The sequence below is a fragment of the Hyla sarda genome, chromosome 8, assembly GCF_029499605.1.
Source record: "Hyla sarda isolate aHylSar1 chromosome 8, aHylSar1.hap1, whole genome shotgun sequence".
In the NCBI taxonomy this organism is placed as follows: Eukaryota; Metazoa; Chordata; class Amphibia; order Anura; family Hylidae; genus Hyla; species Hyla sarda.
Window position 1 is genome coordinate 78,284,977 of NC_079196.1, and position 21,019 is coordinate 78,305,995.

The 21,019-nt window shown below is 45.9% G+C and overlaps 2 protein-coding genes across 2 annotated transcripts in view; both read left to right on the forward strand.

Annotated features, from left to right (window-relative positions):
• The first annotated feature begins 11,211 nt into the window (after positions 1 to 11,211).
• LOC130283927 (UDP-glucuronosyltransferase 1-6-like) overlaps positions 11,212 to 21,019 on the forward strand; it is a 66,650-nt gene continuing 56,842 nt past the window's right edge. Inside the window, exon 1 of the mRNA XM_056533699.1 lies at positions 11,212 to 11,224. The gene's annotated coding sequence lies outside the window, so the exon portion shown is untranslated. The remainder of the gene's footprint in view (positions 11,225 to 21,019) is intronic.
• The window catches only part of LOC130283926 (UDP-glucuronosyltransferase 1A5-like), a 168,448-nt gene continuing 163,117 nt past the window's right edge, over positions 15,689 to 21,019 (forward strand). Inside the window, exon 1 of the mRNA XM_056533695.1 lies at positions 15,689 to 15,759. The gene's annotated coding sequence lies outside the window, so the exon portion shown is untranslated. The remainder of the gene's footprint in view (positions 15,760 to 21,019) is intronic.

Here is a 21,019-nt window from a genome sequence, read left to right on the forward strand (position 1 = left end):
CAGTGTTCCTAGTACCCAAGCCTGGAAGAAAATGGAGGCTTATAATAGACCTCAGGTTTCTCAATCAATTTATAGTCAAGAAGAAATTTCGGAGGGAGACTATAAGATCAGTAAAATCCCTCATTCTGAGAGACGATTACATGGCGTCATTAGACCTAAAAGACGCCTATTTTCACATTCCCATATTTCCAGGGCACAGGAAATTCCTAAGAATTGCTGTCTTTATCAAGGGAATTCTCCATCATCTCCAGTTCAAGGTTCTGCCATTTGGCATTTCCACAGCCCCGTTCGTATTCACAAAGGTGGTTTCATCCATGATGGCGATTCTCAGAAGACGGCATCAGAATCATACCCTATTTAGACGATTGGCTTTTTCTAGCAAAAACTCAGGAGGAGCTCAGCTATCACATCACCACCACACTAGACTTACTCCACAGTTTAGGTTGGATAGTGAATCTTCAGAAATCCAGACTATTCCCCACAAAGGAAATAACCTTTTTAGGGTTCTACTTGGATTCCCACAACATGAGAATCTATCTGTCTCCAGCACGGAAGGACAGCATATCCAGGGGATATCAATTCCTTCGAGTCCCCCGCAAAGCGTCACTGAGGACTCTCATGAGATTCCTAGGACTCCTATCCTCCTCAGTAGAAGCTGTCCCTTGGGCACTCTGGCACATGAGACCTCTCCAGACAGAGGTTCTCCAGGCCTGGGACAGGAGGAGTTCCTCTCTAGAGAGGTGTCTAAAACTTTCTCCCACAGTCCGCAGATCTCTAAACTGGTGGGCGAACCCCCAGGAGGGAATGTCTCTGGTAGAACCTCAGTGGTCAATCCTAACGACAGACGCCTCAGGGGCAGGATGGGGAGCCCACCTGCTAGGGAGAAAGGTGAATGGCTGGTGGAGTACAGAAGAACTTCCTCTTTCTTCCAATATAAAGGAACTAAGGGCAATATATTATGCCCTTCTCCACTTCGCCCCCTCTCTCCTGGGACAAGCCGTCAAAATAAGGACGGACAACATGTCGGCTGTTTACTACATAAACAAGCAGGGAGGGACAAGATCAGTTCCACTGCTTCAGGAGGTGGCAAAGATCTTTCGATGGGCCGAGACTCGAGTTCTCAGGCTCTCCGCAGTCCACATAAGGGGAGTACACAATATCATAGCAGACCGTCTAAGCAGAGGTCTTACGGTACCGGGAGAATGGACTCTAGACCAGGATATATTCCTTCAGCTCATAGAGCGCTGGGGTCTCCCGGAAATAGATCTTATGGCCACAAGATCCAATCGCAAACTAGACAAGTTCTGCTCCCTTTACCAGATGGACAAATCTCTTTATCTGGATGCAATGTCGATTCCATGGAATTTCAAACTGGCCTACATATTCCCTCCTATCTCGATGATACCCAAGGTATTAATGAAGATCAGGCAGGATCAGGCCTCGGTGATTGCCATCATTCCCTTTTGGCCAAAAAGATCCTGGTTCTCCCAGCTCATTCAGATGAGCAAGGGAATATACTGGAAACTTCCTGTCAGGCAGAATCTTGTGTCTCAGGGCACTCAATTCTGCCACAATCTCAAGACACTCAATCTGACAGCATGGAAGTTGATAGGTCCTTATTAAAAGCCAGAGGGTTTTCGGACCGCATCCTTGAAACACTATCTCACTCTAGGAGTGAGGCATCCAACAAGGCCTATGCTAGAATCAAAAGGATTTTTTTCTCCTGGTGTGTCACCAAGAAGATCAATGCTTCTTCTCCATCCACTCCATCAATTCTCGAATTTTTACAGGATGGATTTGACAAAGGTCTCTCTCCAAATTCCATCAAGGTCCAACTAGCCGCACTGTCGGCGACCTTACAAAGACGACTGTTTCAGGAACCAGTGATAAAGTCATTTATCAAGGCCATCACTAGAATTCGTCCTAGAGCGGGGAAACCAGTGACACCCTGGGATCTGGCGTTGGTCTTGCAACAATTGTGTGTTCAACCCTTTGAACCTTTAGAGGAAGTGGAACTTAGGTTCCTCACTCTTAAGGTGGTGCTACTTCTAGCTGTCACCACCGCCAAGAGAGTTGGTGAACTTCAAGCATTAGCTGCGGCAGAACCTTACACAGTTTTCTTGCAGGACAGAGTCCTTCTGAGATTCCTACCTTCTTTTTTGCCTAAGGTCCCCTCCTTCGCAAATATTAACCAGGTTATCTGTCTCCCAAAGTTTCCTGACTCTGAATCTTCCCAGAAGGACCTTACCTCCCTGGATCTGGTAAGATGCCTAAGGGTCTATCTAGATAGAACAAAACCATTCAGGAAAGCGGAGAATCTCCTCATTTTATTCCAGGGTGTAAAGAAAGGTGCCAAGGCATCTAAACCATCCATTTCAAGATGGATATGCGAATGCATAAATTTATGTTATACCTCTAGAGGGTTAACTTCACCAGAGTTCACCAGAGCGCACTCTACGAGATCTGTTTCTGCCTCTTGGGCAGAGCGTAATTCTGTTCCCTTGGAACATATCTGCCAGTCCGCAACCTGGAACTCTCCACTCACTTTTTTAAAACATTATAGAGTGGATACCTTTTTGTCTAGCGAAACTACTTTCGCTAAGTCTATTATACAAACTGCTATGCAGGAAAACCCTCCCTAGGGGTGATTCTTGCTAGATCCCCACATTGTGCTGCTGAGGGACGCTAGGGAAGACTAAATTTAGAAAGTTAATTTGTTTTCCCTTAGTCTCCTCAGCAGCACAAGCTTCCCTCCCTTATTTTCTTTTTGCTTTATAATCTACTCACTGTTCTAGTGCGATCCTGGTGCTTTATACCAGGGGGGGGGGGGGGAGGTCCCGGGGTATTTTTTTATTTAAATCATTAAAAAATCCCAGGTCCCATTTGCTCACAGGGGCGGAGACACACCCCACATTGTGCTGCTGAGGAGACTAAGGGAAAACAAATTAACTTTCTAAATTTAGTCTTAATGCTTATGAAGAAATATAAAATCCCATCCCTTCCCCAATATCGCGCCACACCCCTACCCTTCAATTCCCTGGTTGAACTTGATGGACATATGTCTTTTTTCGACCGTACTAACTATGTAACTATGATATTTTCAAAGGGGTGAGAGTCCAGTTTACATAAAAAATTTCATACCGGAAATCACAGAAATTGTGTTGCAGTTTTACTGTTTTTGGGGGTTTTTTTTCTTTGTTTTTGTGGGAAAAGGTGTTATTTAAGTAATTATAAAAAAAAAATAAAAAAAAAACTATTATTGAAAATGGCATAAAAAAAAAAAAATATATATATATATATATATATATATATATAGAATTTTTTTTTTTTTTTTATTGGTCACTGCACCTGCACTCACATTTAAGCTCAGAAATGTTTTATTTAACGCACATTGACAGGATTGTGGAGCCGGATGGTACCCAACACGTAGACACTGGCCCTATAGCAACGGCTTTCCGGGACTTCTACTATTCTCTTTATAACATACACCCAACTAACCCCACGCCATTGCCACGCACGCAGGCAATCCAAACTTTCTTGTACCGATTGAATTTACCTACCCTCACCACACTGGAAGGGGAAACATTGCTGGAGCCTTGCACTGCTGAGGAGGTTGAGGCAGTAATAAAGTCCTTCCCCATAGGGAAGAGCCCGGGACCAGATGGCCTGAGCTTACAATACTATAAAAAGTTGGGCACAGTCTTGCTGCCTCGGCTTACTCAGTGGTGCAACGCGTTACTTGGAGGCACCCATTTGCCGCCCCAATCCCTAGAGGCACACATCACTATTCTACCAAAAGAAGGTAAAGACCCTCTACTGTGCTCGAGTTATAGGCCCATTTCACTTTTGAATATGGACCTAAAGATCTGGGCTAAGCTGTTGTCCATGAGACTTCGCCCTCTCCTCCCTGGCCTCATTCATGTGGACCAGACTGGTTTTGTGAAGGGCAGGGAGGGGAAGCATAATGCATTACGAGTCATGCACGCTATTCACTATGCCACACAAAAAAAGATCCCTCTACTCCTTCTCGGCACAGATGCCGAGAAGGCGTTTGATAGGGTAGCGTGGGACTACATGAACAAGGTGTTAACCAAATATCGCATTCCTGATCGCTTCATCCGAGCTATCATGTCCCTATATAGTGAACCCAGCGCACGGGTTAGGGTCAATGGCACTCTTTCTGAACCTTTCCCCATATGTAATGGGACGCGACAAGGGTGCCCCCTATCACCGTCACTGTACGTCCTCGTGATGGAGACTCTTCTCCAGGCCTTGAGGCAGGATGGGGCGATTAGGGGATTGCAAATAGGGGATAGGCCTCATCTTACGGCAGCATTCGCTGACGATCTGCTCATAATGATCACTAATCCTACTGAAGCCCTGCCTCGTGTCCAATGCGTTATTGAAGAGTATGGAACCCTATCCAATTTCAAAGTAAATTATAGTAAGTCGGAGATACTGAACATCACGATACCCCCTCGTATAGCCTCGAGTCTACAATCTTCCTCGTCTTATAGATGGCCATCTAAACACATCACATACCTGGGCATAGCCCTTCCCTCGTCGCTGAGCAACTTGTTTGACCTTAACTATGTACCCTTACTGACTAAAATGAAGAATAAAATTGACTCCTACAAGTTACCCTTCCTTTCATGGGTGGGGCGACTCAACCTCCTACAGACATACATTGTACCGTCCATACTCTACTTACTGCGCATGGTACCCATAGAACTACCTAAATGGTATCTCCTGCAATGGAAACGGCTCTTTGGGGCTTTCCTTTGGTCAGGGAAGCGCCCACGTTTAGCACATTCCCTTCTTACTAGATCTAAGAGGAGCGGTGGCATAGGTATGCCAGACATTTCTATGCTTTATACAGCTAACCATATTCATAGATGGGTTGAGATCACTACTAGAACTAGCCTACTGGGTAGCTCAGAACTTGAATGCTCACAAATGACTTCTCGAGGCTTTGGGGTGGACCGTCATGTCTGGCTGCCTACGCGCCGCTCCCTCTCGCATGTTAATAATCCCCTGTTGAAAGGTACACTCACTATCAAAAGAGCTTATGATAAAGGCACAACACAAGGAAACCACGGAAAAACACTGATTTCTCCATGCTTTCCAAGTTCTCTGATTCCATATGCAGTTCACCCTGACATGCAAGAGGCGGACGACTTGTGGTCCCATTTTCAACACGTCCCTGTCAAAACCCTATGTGCCCGAAATCAACCACCCACAGTTGAGACACTATCCACAATAGTCCCACACCTTAAAACTAACTTTCTACATCTTTATATGCTCAGGGAGATGTGTGTTGCATTTCTAAAGGTGTATGTCATTGGTGAAAACCCTACCTGGATAGATAAGTTGATGCAATTCTCACCGAACTGCAAGCCAAAATTTTCCACATTTAATGCCTGTTTGAGAGATGAGAGGCAAACTTCTGACCCGTTGTACTTGAGATCCTGGGAGGAGGAGTTGGGGCGCAAGTTCACGGACCAGGAGAGGAAATCCATTCTAACAGGCTCCCATGGCTTCTCTAGGTGCGTTAAGCTACAAGAAGGTCATTATAAACTAGTAGCCAGATGGTATAGGACGCCCGAGTTATTATATCATTGGGGTCTGAGTGCTTCCCCTGCATGCTGGAGATGCCATGGGGGCGTGGGCTCTTTGTCTCACATTTGGTGGTCATGCCCCAGGATAACGTCTTACTGGAGTGAAGTGAATCGCATCATAGATAAGGTGATGGGACGGCATGTCCCTCTCTCACCAGAGGTGGTTCTCTTGGGCTTATGGACTAGGGATTGCACCTTGTCGAAGAGGTCTCTGATTGCACACTTGCTAACTGCAGCCAAGGCATTAGTCCCACTACATTGGTTAGATGAAACACCTCCTACAGTTCAACAATGGATCTCTAAGGTCTCCCAGTTGTGTAGAATGGAGGAGCTCTCCAGTTGGAGTGATCGCTCACATGACAGATACTGGAGTATATGGGCTCCTTGGCTGGGCTTTCGTGATGCTGACACTGCTCTCCCTCTCTCGCATCAGACATAGCAACTGGGTTCCAGCAAATGACCCCATAGACAACCCCCCCACCCCTCTTCCCCAGCCCACCCTTCCCCCCCTCTCCACCTCCTCACCCACGACCAAAAACCTTATATCTATTCTTTATCCTCCACTCGTCTCTCTTTCTCCCTATTTTCTCTTTCTTCTGCCTCCCACCTTGGAGAATTCCTACGCCTTTTCATTTCTCCTCTTTCTTTCTTCTCCGTCAATGCTCTAACACATTGTGCTCGTGTTCATTGACCCTACTATGTTCAGTACCATACTCCTATTACAGTTCCACCTAATTAACTGGGCTCCTAGGTGACAACACCTCAGACTTATAGGATGCTTATAGGTATGACTGACCTGTTTTATGTATGTCTTAAGTAGATGTTGGCCAATACTTCTCTTGATAGATTTGTCTTATTGATTTTACAATGATACATCAACACAGGAGCCCAATGGTCCTTTTAAATGTTACCTGGGGCCTAGCCCACACGACCCCTTTATCTTGCTTTTCTCTCTTTTTCTTTCTTCTTGATTAGCATTATGTAATGTACTTCATATTACATTTGTATGTTCTGTTGTATTGCAATATTCGAAAATAAAGAATTGAAAAAAAAAAGAAATGTTTTATTTATACAGTTATCACTGGGCACTAGTAACCATGGAATATTTTGTGAGATGTTTCCGCCAGAATTTTCTGTAATGTAAAATTTGGCGCCAAAAAAAAATCCAATGTGGCTGCAAAAAAAAAAATTGGGGGTGCGGAAATGAATTTTCACATATTTTCAAAGCAGCACAAGAGATCTTTGAAAATGTATAAGCATGACCACGCACACACTCAACTTGGCTACATACACCTGATCACTCACTCAGCTCTGCTGCATTTACAAAATCACACACTCAGCTCTACTACATATACACAATCACACACTCAGCTCTGCTACATAGACACAATCACACACTCAGCTCTGCTGCATTTACACAATCACACACTCAGCTCTGCTACATACACCTGATCACACACTCAGTTCTGCTGCATATACACAATCACACACTCAGCTCCTGCTACATATACACACACACTCAGCTCTACTGCACATACACACACACACTCAGCTCTACTGCATATACACACACTCAGCTCTACTGCATATACACACACACACACTCAGCTCCTGCTACATATACACACACTCACACTCAGCTCTACTGCATATACACACACACTCAGCTCTACTACATATACACAATCACACATATACATTGGGGGAAATTTATCATTGTTGTAGGTACATGTTTTTTGTAGATTGTTTTGGTTGGTCTAAATTTGGTGCAATTGCAAGGCACATGATAAATTTTGTGCAAAGTTCTAAATCTCCACACAGAGTACACCTGAGCTGCACCTCACAGGAAAAGTGGACATAGGGATTTTGTTCTATTGCTTTGAGGCTTGGATTCCATTGAGGTTTTTTGTTCACCAGCAAAAACGCCAGAAGAACTGTCACGTACAGCTTTTTCCTGCATTTTTTCAGTTTTTCTTGTGTTCTTTTTCTTGCGTTTTTGCTGGTGTGTGGTAACAATCATTTTTGGATCCTGTGGCAATTTTTTTTACTGCCTTCAGGTACCACTCCATGGGTCAGATGCAGAGCGCCCAGTCCAGAGTGTAAGGAGGTGAGGAGTGATATATAGCGTATACAGGGTGCAGAGCATCACTACTTACCTACGCCAGCTGTATAGCATACTGGGGTACATAGTGTACCCATCAGGGATGTGGAAATCCTATCGCCCGACGCCCGGGACAAGTAGTTTTTGGGCGCCGGGCAGGTGAATTGTTCATAGATTTAGCCCTGTATCGGGCGAGCAGGGACAGACAGACTTCCCCCTTATTTTTCTTTAATGTCGGTGTAAGGCGCAGGAGCCGATGGAAGTCTCACACCGGCACTCAGTAGTGTCTGGAGGGGGCGGTGCCTCCAGCTGACATAGAGTCCACTTATCTCCCCTCCCGGAGGATGGACGGAGCTCAGAAGACACAGCAGGGTGAGAGAAAGGATGTAGACAGCTCCGTGCACAGCTCTATCCCTCCCCCTCCCCCTGATCTGTCTCCCCAGGACCTAATCCACCATGGGGGAGGTTGCTAGTTTGCACAGGGAAAACACAGAGCAGGGGGGGGGGGGGGAGGGGGGAGGGGGAGGACGGAAATCTCACCTCACACCGGCGGTGACTACAGCTCTGATGTCCACTCATGGCCGGATCAGGTGAGGAGGCCGAGAATGCAGGCGGCGGCAGGAAGGGTGGTTGTATATGTATGGTGTGAGTGTATGTGTGATGTGTGTATGATGTCTGTCTGTGTGTGATGTGTATGTAATTGTGTGATGTGTGTATGGTGTATATGTATGGTGTGAGTGTATGTGTGATGTGTGTATGATGTCTGTCTGTGTGTAATGTGTATGTAATGTATAATGTGTGTATGGTGTATATGTATGGTGTGAGTGTATGTGTGATGTGTGTATGATGTCTGTCTGTGATGTATGTGTGATGTGTGTATGATGTCTGTCTGTGTGTGATGTGTATGTAATGTATAATGTGTGTATGATGTCTGTTTGTGATGTGTATGTAATGTGTGATGTGTGTATGTCTGTCTGTGTGTGATGTGTATGTAATGTGTGATGTGTGTATGGTGTATATGTATGGTGTGAGTGTATGTGTGATGTGTGTATGATGTCTGTCTGTGATGTATGTGTGATGTGTGTATGATGTCTGTCTGTGTGTGATGTGTATGTAATGTATAATGTGTGTATGGTGTATATGTATGGTGTGAGTGTATGTGTGATGTGTGTATGATGTCTGTCTGTGATGTATGTGTGATGTGTGTATGATGTCTGTCTGTGTGTGATGTGTATGTAATGTATAATGTGTGTTTGATGTCTGTTTGTGATGTGTATGTAATGTGTGATGTGTGTATGATGTCTGTCTGTGTGATGTGTATGTAATGTGTGATGTGTGTATGTAATGTATGATATTTGGGGGGGGGGGCAGCAGCAGCAGGCCTATGTATGATGAGTGCATATGTATGGTGTATATCTATGGTGTGAGTGTATATGTGTATGATGTCTATGTGTTATGTGTGTATGATGTCTGTCTATGTGTGATGTGTATGTAATGTAATGTATGATATGTGGGGGGGGGGCAGCAGCAGCAGGCCTATGTATGATATGTGCATATGTATGGTGTATATCTATGGTGTGAGTGTATATGTGTATGATGTCTATGTGTGATGTGTGTATGATGTCTGTCTATGTGTGATGTGTATGTAATGTGTGATGTGTGTATGGTGTATATATATGGTGTGAGTGTATGTGTGATGTGTGTATGATGTCTGTCTGTGTGTGATGTGTATGTAATGTATAATGTGTGTATGATGTCTGTTTGTGATGTGTATGTAATGTGTGTATGATGTCTGTCTGTGTGTGATGTGTATGTAATGTAATGTATGATATGTGGGGGGGGGCAGCAGCAGCAGGCCTATGTATGATGTGTGCATATGTATGGTGTATATGTATGGTGTGAGTGTATGTGTGTATGTAATGTATGATGTGGGGGGGGGGCAGTGGCGGGGGTTGTGTATGGGGATATGGGGGCAGTGGCTGGTGTATGTATGATATGTGTATGCATGAATGTTTTGTATAGGAGCGGACTGTCACGTCGGGCATTAGGGCAGTTGTGCCATCTAATTTTATTTATTTTCAGTGGCACCCGCACTATATTGCACCCCCAGAATCCCGCCCCCTTCATACTCACCCGTCAACCAAGAGCCCCACGGATGCACACAAACACGCCCGAACCAAAACTACAACTCCCAGCATGTTACACCATAACCTAAACTGTAGAACTATAAAGTGTAACATGCTGGGAGTTGTAGTTTTGGTTCGGGTCAGCTGCAGAGCCATAGGCTGCATCAGGGCATGCTGGGTGTTGTAGTTACTAACTGCAATTCCCATTATTCCTTGACACAGCCTATGGCTCTGCAGCTGACACAAACCAAAACTACAACTCCCAGCATGTCCTACAATAACCTTAACTGTCCTACTATACAGTGGAACATGCTGCAACACCCATACAACCATAGGCTGTATCAGGGCATGCTGGGAGTTGTAGTTATCTAGTAATTAAATGCAACTTCCAGCATTTTCTGACACAAAATGCAGCATATAAACTGGAGAAGCAGAACCCCCCCCCCCCCAGTAACACATAAGTCCCTATTGAGACTGAAAAATAGTGATTAAAATATTTTAAAAAGTGCGTATATATGTGAATAAGCCCCTTTCCTAATAAGTTTCCAATTTTCTTTAAATAAAAATAATGTAGAAAAATAAACATAAGTGATATCGCTGCATGTGGAAATGTCCAGACTATTAAAATATAATGTTAATTAAACCGTATGGTGAACGGTGTAAATGTAAAGAATAGTCCAGAATTGCTCATTTTTGGTCACTTCATGTGAGAAATTTTTTATAAGGTGATCAAAAAGTTACATCTAGACTTATCTGGTCTTGTCTCGGGTGTAAGAGGCGCTACAGCTCTCCCGCCACTAATAGTCTGACATACTGCGATCACCTATTAACCCATTAGATCACCGCTGTCAGCAGTGTCTAAAGGATCTTATATCCATCCCTGGTGGTCTAGTGGGGGGGATCAGACTATTTTGGTTGAAATTATTTCATCAATCGGGACAAGTGGATTTTCTTGAGGGACAAGTAGATTGTGTTCCGCTTTAGTCCCTTGAACAAGTAGTTTTTTTTTATTTATTTCCACACCCCTGACCCATGCAGTGGCGGATCCAGGGGGGGGGGGGGGTACAACGGGGCAATTATCCCCCCCCCCCCCCCCCCCCCCCGAGATTGCTGCCCCCTAGAATGGTGGGGTGGTGGGGTGACACCCTGTCCCAGCGCTCATCCCTGTCACAAGCTATATTTGTATACTCAGTCTGCAGTGCAGAGGGAGCGTGCACACAGCGTGTCTGTGGAGTTATCGGCACTTACTCGGCTTCTCTTCCCCCTGATTGGCAGCTTTCTACTGCTCTGCTTGGGTCATGTGACACCAAAACATCACATGACCCCAGCAAGCAGGAAGTGTCTGGAGGATACAGGAGCCCAGCAGTGTTCTAAGGCAGGTAAGATAAACTACCCCCCACCATCCATGCCCACCCTTTTCCAGCATCATCCCTCCCCCCTTCCCAGCACAATCCCTGCTCACCCCCCCCCCTTTCTCACCAGGGGTGCCCCCAGCTGTTGCAATACTACAACTCCTAGCATGCTGGGAGTTGTAGTTTTGCAACAGCTGGAGGGTTGGGAAACACTGACATAAATAAGTGTTTCCCAACCAAGGTGTCTCCAAAGCAAAGCTACAATGCTGTCCAGGCATGCTGGGAGTTGTAGTTTTGTAACAGCTGGAGGCACTCTGGTTGGGAAACATTGATCTATGTCCTATATCAGGGGTACTGAACTGGCAGACCACGGTCCAGATCCGGACTGCGTCCCCCAGTCATTCGGACCATCCGCTGGATCTCCCCTTATTCATTTGTAGCTGTGTCTTTAAGACGCCAATACAAATGAATAGCCGCGGCCCGGAGCGAGGGAGCGATGTGTCCCTGCCCTGCGCTTCTCCTATGATGCAGGTAGCACCATTAGCTGCCTGCATCATCTGCTCTGGCCAGGCCTGACTAGAAGAGGCCAGAGCAGCGGAGCAGTGCGGGACCTGGGACGGCGATTCTAAGCTCTCAGGTAAAAATTTGTGTTCCCCCATCTGTGACTCTCCAGTTATTGTAGAACTACAGCTACCATCATGACCTTTTGTCTGTGCATGATGGGAGTTGTAGTTTTACAACAGATGGAGAGTTACAGTGGCAAAGTTCATATGGGGGCACAGTGGCATCATTAATTCTGTGGGTACAGTGGCATCATTAATTCTGTGGGTATAGTGGCATCATTAATTATATGGGTACAGTGGCATCACTTATTCGGTGGTCACAGTGGCATCATTAATTCTGTGGTCACAGAGGCATCATTAATTCTGTGGGCACAGTGGAATCCTTAATTCTGTGGTCACAGTGGCATCATTAATTCTGTGGGACACAGTAGCATCATTAATTCTGTGGGGCACAGTGGCATCATTAATTCTGTGGGGCACAGTGGCATCATTAATTCTGTGGGCACAGTGGCATCATTACTTCTGGAGGCACAGTGGCATCATTAATTCTGTAGGCACAGTGGCATCATTAATTCTGTGGGTACAGTGGCATCATTAATTCTGTGACCACAGAATTAATGATGCCACTGTACCCACAGAATTAATGATGCCACTGTACCCACAGAATTAATGATGCCACTGTGCCTACAGAATTAATGATGCCACTGTGCCTCCAAAAGTAATGATGCCACTGTGCCCCACAGAATTAATGATGCCACTGTGCCCCACAGAATTAATGATGCCACTGTGCCCCACAGAATTAATGATGCCACTGTGCCCCACAGAATTAATGATGCCACAGTACCCACAGAATTAATCATGCCACTGTACCCACAGAATTAATCATGCCACTGTACCCACAGAATTAATGATGCCACTGTGACCACAGAATTAATGATGCCACTGTGACCACAGAATTAATCATGCCACTGTACCCACAGAATTAATGATGCCACTGTGACCACAGAATTAATGATGCCACTGTACCCACATAATTAATCATACCACTGTACCCACAGAATTAATCATGCCACTGTACCTACAGAATTAATGATGCCACTGTACCTACAGAATTAATGATGCCACTGTGACCACAGAATTAATGATGCCACTGTACCCACAGTGGCATGATTAATTCTGTGGGTACTGTGGCATGATTAATTCTGTGGGTACAGTGGCATGATTAATTCTGTGGGTACAGTGGCATCATTAATTCTGTGGTCACAGTGGCATGATTAATTCTGTGGGTACAGTGGCATCATTAATTCTGTGGTCACAGTGGCATGATTAATTATGTGGGTGCAGTGGCATGATTAATTCTGTGGTCACAGTGGCATCATCAATTCTGTGATCACAGTGGCATCATTAATTCTGTGGTCACAGTGGCATGATTAATTCTGTGGGTACAGTGGCATCATTAATTCTGTGGGTACAGTGGCATCATGAATTCTATGGGTACTGTGGCATCATTAATTCTGTGGGTACAGTGGCATCATGAATTCTATGGGTACTGTGGCATCATTAATTCTGTGGGTACTGTGGCATCATTAATTCTGTGGGTACAGTGGCATCATTAATTCTGTGGGTACAGTGGCATCATTAATTCTGTGGGTACAGTGGCATCATTAATTCTATGGGTACTGTGGCATCATTAATTATGTGGGTACTGTGGCATCATTAATTCTGTGGGTACAGTGGCATCATTAATTCTGTGGGTACAGTGGCATGATTAATTCTGTGGGTACAGTGGCATGATTAATTCTGTGGGTACAGTGGCATGATTAATTCTGTGGGTACAGTGGCATGATTAATTCTGTGGGTACAGTGGCATGATTAATTATGTGGGTACAGTGGCATGATTAATTCTGGGGTCACAGTGGCATCATTAATTCTGGGGTCACAGTGGCATCATTCATTTTATAGGCACAGTGGCATCATTCATTCTGTGGGCACAGTGGCATCATTAATTCTGGGGTCACAGTGGCATCATTCATTCTGGGGTCACAGTGGCATCATTCATTCTGGGGTCACAGTGGCATCATTGATTCTATAGGCACAGTGGCATCATTAATTCTGTGGGCACAGTGGCATAATTAATTCTGGGGTCACAGTGGCGTCATTCATTCTATAGGCACAGTGGCATCATTCATTCTGTGGGCACAGTGGCATCATTCATTCTGGGGTCACAGTGGCATCATTAATTCTGTAGGCACAGTGGCCACTGTACCCACAGAATTAATCATGCCACTGTACCCACAGAATTAATCATGCCACTGTGACCACAGAATTAATGATGCCACTGTGACCACAGAATTGATGATGCCACTGTGACCACAGAATTAATCATGCCACTGTGCCCACAGATTTAATGATGCCACTGTGACCACAGAATTAATGATGCCACTGTGACCACAGAATTAATCATGCCACTGTACCCACAGAATTAATCATGCCACTGTACCCACAGAATTAATGATGCCACTGTGACCACAGAATTAATGATGCCACTGTACCCACAGTGGCATGATTAATTCTGTGGGTACAGTGGCATGATTAATTCTGTGGGTACAGTGGCATGATTAATTCTGTGGGTACAGTGGCATGATTAATTCTGTGGGTACAGTGGCATGATTAATTCTGTGGTACAGTGGCATGATTAATTCTGTGGGTACAGTGGCATCATTAATTCTGTGGGTACTGTGGCATCGTTAATTCTGTGGGTACAGTGGCATCATTAATTCTGTGGGTACAGTGGCATCATTAATTCTGTGGGTACTGTGGCATCGTTAATTCTGTGGGTACAGTGGCATCATTAATTCTGTGGGTACAGTGGCATCATTAATTCTGTGGGTACTGTGGCATCATTAATTCCGTGGGTACTGTGGCATCGTTAATTCTGTGGGTACAGTGGCATCATTAATTCTGTGGGTACAGTGGCATCATTAATTCTGTGGGTACAGTGGCATGATTAATTCTGTGGGTACAGTGGCATGATTAATTCTGTGGGTACAGTGGCATCATTAATTCTGGGGTCACAGTGGCATCATTCATTCTATAGGCACAGTGGCATCATTAATTCTGGGGTCACAGTGGCATCATTCATTCTGGGGTCACAGTGGCGTCATTCATTTTATAGGCACAGTGGCATCATTAATTCTGTGGTCACTGGCATCATTAATTCTGGGGACACAGTGGCGTCATTCATTCTATAGGCACAGTGGCTTCATTTCATTGTTTTAGTCAGCCTTAGAGCATAGCATCTGCAAGTAATGTTGCAGGGGAATAGTGTGTGGCAGTAATATAACAGGGGCCCAGTGTGTGGCAGAATTATTTTCAGGGGCACAGTGGGTAGCAGTAATATACCAGGGGCACAGTGGGTGGCAGGTTTATATTCAGGGCAAAGTATGTGGTAGTATTATATTCAGGGATACAGTGTGTGGCAGTAGTATATTCAGGGGTACAGTGTGTGCCAGTATTATATTCGGGGGGTACAGTGTGTGGCAGTATTATATTCAGGGGCCCTGTGTGTGGCAGTATTATATTCAGGGGCCCAGTGTGTGGTAGTATTATATTCAGAGAGTGCAGTGTGTAGTAGTAGTATTAATTTTAGAGGGCACAGTGTGGTAGTATTATATTCAGGGGCACAGTGTGTGGTAGTATTATATTCAGAGAGTGCAGTGTGTGGTAGTATTATATTTAGAGGGTGCAGTGTATGATAGTATTATATTCAGAGGGTACGGTGTGTGGCGGTATTATATTCAGAGGGTACAGTGTGTTGTATATTCAGGGGGTACAGTGTGTCAGAATTATATTCAGAGGGTGTGTGCCAGTATTATATTCGAAGAATACAGTGTCTGGCAGGTTTATAATAATTATTGTTTTCATATAGAGGATCAGAATCATAGTGAGGAGACGTCTGGGCGTCTGCAGAGAGAAGATTTAGCTGGAACAAGTCCCGTGGTAAGTACATCTGAATTAGATAAGGAAAGACTATAGAGAAGACGTCACCTGTAGTCACTCATATCATTCTGTATCCTCCTCACTATGTCCTATCAGAGCTGGAGTCACTGCAGTTATGATGGGTGAAACAACAACTCCCAGCATCCCCTCACAACTGCTTAGGTCATACTGGGAGCTGTAGTTTTAAATGGTAAAAACCTCTTTAGCACTTTCCCATTCTGTGGCAATTGGTATATTTGATTATTATTCTGACATGTGAACATGGCCTAAGAGTCTTAAAGAAGGTTAGGACTGTATGATACATTTAATAATATTGTAAGTTCCGTAAGCAACACCTTGTTTTCTGTCCGCCAACACAAAATACTCTAATAGTGCCCCTCCCGAGACTCGACTCTGGATCCGCCCCTGGACCCATGTATACCATTCAGGAGCCAAGCAAGGAAAGAGTTAACTCACGCTGCTGCTGAGCAGCAGAACTACGTTTCTAGGTCAGGAAACCGGAGAAATGAATGGAAAAAGAGTTCCTCTCAATGACGGCGCTGGTCCAGGATTGAATGAAATTGTTTTATTATATACAGTGCAACGCGTTTCGATCCCGAACAGGGATCTTCATCAGGCATAGTGTACATACTGGAAAATACTTGCTTTTATAAGACAACAATTGAAGAAAGAAAAAAAAGGGGGGGGGGGCGATGACAACTTCCGGAGTGCCGTAGAAGCTGTGTGCAAAAAACATACACATTAATAAAACTAAAATAGCATAAAACAATTGAATAAATAAGTAAAATAATTGTAATGAAAGGCCTGATATATTGTCTAAATAAAAACCAATATAATACATTTATTTAATTAACCCCTTAAGGACGCAGGACGTACTCAAACGACACCTTTTCCGAGTCCTTAAGGACTCAGGACGTTTGAGTACGTCCTGTCATATCCCGGCCCCCCGCCGCTAGCCGGAGGGGTGCCGGAGCCGGATGCCTGCTGAAATCGTTCAGCAGGCATCCCGGCATATCGCCTAGGGGGGTCATGATGACCCCCCATGTCGGCGATCGCAGCGCATCGCTCGCCAATTCAGACGAGCGATGCGCTGCGATTCCGTTCCCCGCCGCTCGCCGGGTGGGGATCGGAGCCGGATGTCTGCTGATTTCTATCAGCAGACATCCCGGCAGTGTGCCGGAGGAGGTCCGGAGGACCTCCTATACCGGCGATCGCTGCAGGACGCCGGTAACTACTAACCGGCGTTCTGCAGCGGTTCCAGGTCATCAGGGGCACGTGTGACCCTGTGACCTGGATATAGATGGTGACTGGTGGTGTAGTATACACCACCAATCACCATCCATGCTGTACTGGGGGCTGGCATTGTGGCCACCCCCCTCAGTACAGCTGTGATTGGGTGGCCAAAGTGGCCATACCAATCACAATGTAATGGGAGGGGATCTGGTGGGCTAGGAGCATGTTGCTCCGTTCTGCCCGCCATTTCAGAGAGATCTGGTGTGCAGGACGGAGCCCCGTGCTGCCCACCATCCCCTCAGTAAAAAAAAAGTGCCCCTTGCCCCCTTTCTGTGGCCCCTTGGCACAGAAATCCCCAGGGATAGCTTTAGATTAGGTAGGGACAGGTTAGGGTTAAAAAAAAAAGTCTTTTTTATTTTTTTATTTTTTCCAGCGTACCTCAGTGGGAGTCCGTGGGTTCGTAGCACCTTTAGCTGCGTGACCCCGGCCCTGCTGGGTCGCTGCGGTCTGCCGCCAGCGTTTTTTTTGGGCGCAGATCTTTTTTTCTTTTTATTTTTTCCTAAGCGTGTGTGCGGACCCTCTTAGTTATAAAAGAGCGGTCCGCCACCGTTTGTTAAAGCCCACCCGCCGCTGATCAGTCCCGTAGTACTGATCAGCGTTTTTTTTTGTGGTGCCGGCGCTTTTTTTCGGGTTTTCTAGCGTGTTTTTGCACCCATAGGCGGTCCGTGCCCCCAGTAGCAGGCGTGTACTGTGTGGCCGGACCTTACCTGTGTGTGCGGCGTGCCTCACCGCTGTCAGTGATTTATCACTGATCAGCGTTTTTTTTTGGTGGTAAAGGCACTTTTTTCGGTTACCGCTTTCTTTTTTTGCACCCATAGGTGTTCCGTGCCACCAGTAGCAGGCGTGTACCGGACCGTACCTGTGTGTGCAGCCTGTCCCACCGCTGTCGGTGATTTATCACTGATCAGCGTTTTTTTGGGGTTCAGGCGGGTGCATTTTTTCGGGATTAAGCGTTTTTTTTATTTTATTTTTCGTTTTTTTTTGTGTGGGGGTCTGTGTACAAGCCACCAGCCACTGTTCTGGGCTGAGTGGCCGGACCCCCCACTGACTTCTGCGCCCCCTGCCGCCACAAGCGCTAATCAGTGCGCACACCATTGATTAGATAAACGCTTTTTTTGGGCGCAGGTCTTTTTTTGCGTTAGAAGTCCCCTTTCTAAAAAAAAATAAAAAAATAAAAGTCCCCTTTTTATATTTTTTTTCTTTCTGTTAGGGCGGGTTAGTTTAGTTTAGTTAGGTTAGGCTAGGGAGGGTTAGGGAGGTAATATCGCACCACACCACACGCAGCACATACACCAATAAAGTTTTTCCCCACACACACACACACACACACACACACACACCCCCGTATCCACATTAGAGTAGGGAAATGGCCTGCAGAGTGTTCTCGGCGGAGGAGGCATATGACCTAATTGCCTCCGACACCGAGAGCGGCTCAGAGGACGATGAAGACCCCACCTTCCTTATTTCATCGTCCTCCTCCTCATCTAGTTCAGATGATGAGCCACCAAGGCGGCGGAGACGCCGCCGTGCGGTGCCGCAAACCTCCTCTGCCCTTGACCCTGTGCCCCATGCTAGTATGAGTCCCCCTGGCGCTCATACTAGTGAAGCCCCCCTGCCAAGGTCACTGGTACCTCCTACCGGAGAACTTGACTGGGCTGAGGCAGCGGACCACGAGCCCGTGATTCCTGAGTTTGTTGGCGACTCAGGAATCAAAATTAACATTGTCGGGTTCACTGAAAAGGACTTTTTCGGTCATTTTTTCAGTGACGACTTTGTTAATTTGATGGTTACACAGACGAATCTGTATGCCCAACAGTTCGTCGCCGCTAACCCGGGCTCATTTTTAGCTAGACCCGGCGGCTGGACTCCAGTCGATGCAGCCGAAATGAGGACCTTTTGGGGCCTCGCGCTGCATATGGGTATAGTTAAAAAAAACCTGTGTCAGGCAATATTGGAGTGGGGACGTCTTTTACCAGACACCCCTCTACAGTATGGCCATGACACGTCCCCGGTTCGAGGCCATTCGGAGATGTTTGCATTATGCTGATAATGCGGCATGTCCCCCCCGAACTGATCCTGCGTATGACCGCCTGTATAAAATCAGGCCGGTCATCAATCACTTCGGGGCCAGATTTTGGGAGGCCTATGTCCCGGGGCGGGAGGTCTCTATTGATGAGTCGCTCATCAGCTTCAAGGGGAGACTCAGCTTCCGGCAATACATCCCAACCAAGCAAGCGCGGTATGGCGTGAAGATGTATAAACTTTGCGAGAGTACCTCCGGGTACACTTGCAAGTTTATAGTGTATGAGGGACGAGATTCCCGTTTTGAACCCCCAGAATGTCCCCCCACTCTGGGTGTTAGCGGGAAAATCGTTTGGGGCCTTTTGCACCCATTGCTAGATAAAGGTTACCACCTTTATGTGGATAACTTTTATACTAGTATCCCTCTCTTCACATCCCTCGCCGCCAGATCCACGGTCGCTTGTGGGACAGTCCGTAAGAATCAAAGAGGCCTTCCGCCCCATCCCCTACATGCTCCTATCCCCCGCGGTGAGTCCCGTGCCTTTTCCCATGAGAACCTGTTGTTGGTCCGGTATAAGGACAACCTTATGCTCACCACAATTCATGGGAATGGCAGCACCCCTGTCCCTGTGCGAGGTACCGCGGGACCGGTCCTCAAGCCTGATTGTATTCTGGACTACAATCAGTATATGGGGGGAGTTGATCTTTCTGATCAAGTCCTCAAGCCATATAATGCCATGCGGAAAACACGTGTATGGTATAAAAAAGGTTGCGGTCTACATGGTACAGGTTGCCATGTACAACTCTTTTATACTGTACCAGAACGCTGGCAACACAGGGACATACCTGGAGTTCCAAGAGGTAGTTCTAAAGGCCCTCATCTTTGGTGACCGCCAAGGAGTGGGTCAGAGCACCTCTGGAACTTTAGGTCCCCGGATCGTCCCGGGCCAACACTTTCCTGGTGTGATCCCCAACACTAGAAGGTCGGGACGAACCCAGAAGAAATGCAGAGTGTGTTACAGGAAGGGGAGACGGAGGGACACCACCATTCAGTGTGACACTTGCCCAGATAATCCGGGCCTCTGCATAGACTGCTTCAGGGAGTATCACACTTCCATGGAGTACTAAATTTTCCATCCTTTGCCCTAATTTTCATTCCCCAGAATTCGGCTCCAATGTACCAGTCCAGGGTACATTGACTTCCAAATTTTATACCAAAATACCCTATCCCCCCCGCCCAAAAAAAAAAAAAACTTTTTCCCAATACTCCAATATTTTTTTTTTCTTCCCCCTAAAAAATGGGTCATGGGTCACAGAGTCAACAGCATTGGAGGTTTGCAGTTGCCTCAAATGCGCAACGCTCTCTCTCTCCACCTGAGCGGGTTGCGCATTTGAGGTAACAGAATAGGGACGGCTCCACACATCCCCTTCCCAGAATGATGATTCAGAGTATAGGGTTTGGGGCGGGCATCATTTTTACTTTTGGCTGTACTCTGGGTCATCATTCTGGGAAAATAATTGGCATATCAGTACTAAAATTGCAATTTTCTTCCCCCCATAGTACACTTCATCCATTCCTGGAAAATAAATGAAGGGAACACCCGTCTGTTCCAAATCTCCACTTCACCCTATACACCTTCCCTAGGGGGGTGTACTGTTAATAGTATTCTCACATGTGGGTGTTCCTTTCTTGTATTTTCCTCTGAATGTATGTAACTGTTAGGTCCGTAACAAACATCTGCCTCAAATGCGAAGAGTTCTTGCTGAGCTCTGTCGTATTTCCAGGCGACAATTCGGAGTCACATGTTAGTTGTTCCCAGAAAGATGAAGCAGAGTATAGGTTGAAAATTGCAATTTTCAAAAGCTACCCTTCATCCATTCCTGGAAAATAAATTTAGGAAACACCTGTGCATTAAAAATGTCCTCTTTACCCCTATACCCATTC